The sequence below is a fragment of the Cariama cristata genome, unplaced genomic scaffold (assembly GCF_000690535.1).
Source record: "Cariama cristata isolate BGI_N322 unplaced genomic scaffold, ASM69053v1 scaffold1089, whole genome shotgun sequence".
In the NCBI taxonomy this organism is placed as follows: Eukaryota; Metazoa; Chordata; class Aves; order Cariamiformes; family Cariamidae; genus Cariama; species Cariama cristata.
The window spans coordinates 26,142-29,363 of record NW_009636104.1 but is presented as its reverse complement, the minus strand read 5'-3'; positions in this window follow the sequence as shown (position 1 = coordinate 29,363).

The following is a 3,222-nucleotide window of genomic DNA, read 5'->3' as shown; positions in this document are numbered from 1 at the left end:
GACTTTCACTGTTACAGGGTGGACTTTGGACACTTCCCTTGCATTTGTTCTTCCTTACAGAAAACTGCAGAAATTTCTAACCTTCCTAATTTAATATATATTTTGTGCCAAAAACCTATGGTGAGATTTTATTGCTCACACACAAAAGGAGAGAAACACAAGGGAAAACAGCAACTTGCTTTCCACAGTAATCTCACCTCCACCCCACGTATGTTCCATTAGTTTTCTGTGTCACATACACGTACTTATTTTGGGGCCATTCTCATTTCCAGTGTTTCTGTCAAATATTTCTTCATGTAATGGCCTTTCTTAAAGAGAACAGTATTTTCAGCTTAAAAGATGCCAGCAGCCAGCATTCATCACTGATTCTGGTTCTGATTTAAGAATCTGACTTCAAATGTCAAAGAATAATCCACCTGAAAAGGGGCCTTTTTAAATGGATTTTTTTAAGGCCCTGTTTAACTGCAGAGAACAGATTTTCCAAAGCAAAAAGTGTACCTGCATCACCTCTAAATGGGCGGTAACCAGAAAGAAGAGTTTCCCTTATTTTAAGTGACCAATAACAGGCTTTGAAATGTAACTGCTTACCTTGGGTATTCCTTAACAATTAATTTAGGCCCAAAACATATGCAGTTTTAGTAACAGGAAAAGCAGAGCAATTGATAATGTACACGTGTGCTTGCCATCTGACACTATTTCAACACGCATTGATACAGCTGCAGTTTAACAGCTCCTCGTGTTGCCGTAAGGACTGATTCAGATGCTGGTAAAAATCAATGCAGTTGTTGGTTTCTCTTAAGCTGGGCTCTGCTTTCTCTCTTTTCTCTCCCAGAAGACAAGACAAAGCATGGACTAGCCTGTACCACAGTAAGTAGCGAGGTTAGTACAGGGTGTGGAAGCCTGGTATCCTGTGCTGGACTGAAGGAAGGAGTAAAAGTCTTATACCCGCTATTTGTGTTATTTTCTTCGCGCTTATCTCTGAATTCAGAGGGCGTAGTTCTCCACTGGTTTCTCTGAGTCTGTAGAGGGAACATGAAATCCTTCTAAATCAGGTCACAAACTGTTTCTTGTTTGGGGTTTTTTAACCTCTCTGTAACATACACTGAGTAGCTCCTTAGGTGCCACCAGAAAAATCACTGCACTGACAGGTTGAAAAGACAGTAACTGTAGCCGTGAACGTTTTTACTCAGGACTAACACGTCAAAAATGGAAATAAAAAGGTACATGAATTAAAATTATGCAGGCCTGTGATCCTAGTTTGGTTAAAACCGGTTGTATATAATTATTTTCAAACAGTTGTTCTTGCTGTGTATGTGACTTCAACTACAGATACAGAAGGCATGAGAAGGTGAGAAAATTAATGGGGTTTGTAATGTTTTTGAGTTTTTTAGCTGAACTTTTTTGCAACCTTTTTGCTTAGCAGGTAGATATGTAAAAAAACCTCTAAATTGAGCAATCCACTGGGAAAAACGATGGTTCGCATACCTTGGCTGATAAACCCCAGGGAAGTCCAGTGTGTGAAGGGATATGGATGCTGATGTTTTCAACCAAGTTGTAGTTGCATTAGGCCAGTACTGACATGCGTTGATGCAGCTGTTTGGGAAACTGATGTAAGCTTTGCAGGCTCTGTCTTTTGTGCAGAGAGGCTTCTGTGAACTGTATCGACTCCTTTTCCTGTACATAACTGACTTAAAGCACAATAAAAGCACGGAGAGAAAGAGATATCTTTCACAAGACTGCCTTTCTCTCTACAGATATATGCAAATGTCTAATGGTTTTCTTACCATTCAAGTAATGAAAATGCATTCGTGTCCAATAAAATTACTCAGATCATACATAGAAAAAGCCAAAGCCAGCAGAGGCTGTACGTTCAGAATAAAATTGCTACAGAACATACTGGCTTCACCAATTTGCATTTAAAAAGGAAAACTCTTTTTATTCTGCCCTTATAAATACACTGCTTCTTTGGCCTCACACCACAGCTCAGAGATTTCTAAGGTAGATACTGTCCTCCCAGTTCCATCCAGTTACTTCTTTCATAAAGTTCAGATTTTAAACTTTTTTTTTGTAAGTGTTGTGCTATTTGGGCAAGTCAAGTCCCCAAAATAAATGTCAAAATGCATTACACATCAAGCTAATGTTCACCTTGCCTTTTTTTTTTTTTAAAACACCTTCTTCAGAATTGTCTCTCTCAGGGATGTTAAGTTGAGGTGTGTCACCTTGGAGCATGACCTTTTGAAATCTGTGCTATTCCACCGACTTGTGTTGTTTAAAATAAAAATGATGCTTTTATGTTTGTGAAGGAGGCAAGAGAGAGAAAATACATATACATGGGTTTATGGACTAGGTAATAATAGCATCACATCTTGCTGCTTGAGTTGTTTAATAGATAATTGATGCACACTGTTAAACCTGCATCATACAAAATTAATGTTAATTAGTTGAAGATAATACTGTTAACAATAAAAGCTGGTAACAATTCTAAGTTACCACAGTCACGGAATTTTACATGAAAATACAAAGGGTGTGAAAGCAAAAGCATTTCCTAAAACTTTAAATCAGTCTTGCTTGCGCTTTTCTCCCTGGGAGATCCCAGCTGTTCTACACCCTGAATGCAAGCCTCGAGACTTTAGCTAGAGACAGAGACAGTCCTTGTGATTAGCACCCGCCTTTTGGTCTGGCTTAGAGCTGCCCCTCCTCCGTGCTTATTATTTTGACAGCAACTTTTGATATCTTAGAATCCCTGTCTGTATCACAGTATACAAGGAATCATAAATTATATGCTATTCTTCCCTCATTTTGTCAAGAAAATACTCAAATCTGTCCAGTAAAGAAAGTGACCACTGAACATTCCTTTTACAGCCAAACAGTACTACCAAAAATCTAGCTGCCTGCTTGTTTCAGCCTCTAAAAGGTTTTCAGACCAGCTTACTTGTTCTAGGTTAAGTAAGTGATGCTAATGCTCGCAACAGAATTAATGTGTGCTTTTACACGACTGACACAGCTTTGGTTGGTTTGTAAGACCTCCATAAATGCTCATACTCCTCTTAAAAACGGTGACCATCCCTCCCTCCCTTAATGCTATCTAGGACCTTACCTAGCTCGCTGGGCTATCAAAAGTTTGCTGTCATGTGGTCTGTTGGTTTGTATGGGTTAAGGAAAGTATCACAGATACTACAGAGATTCTTCAGTGAAACAACAGCTGTGCCCCGGTCTTAAAGG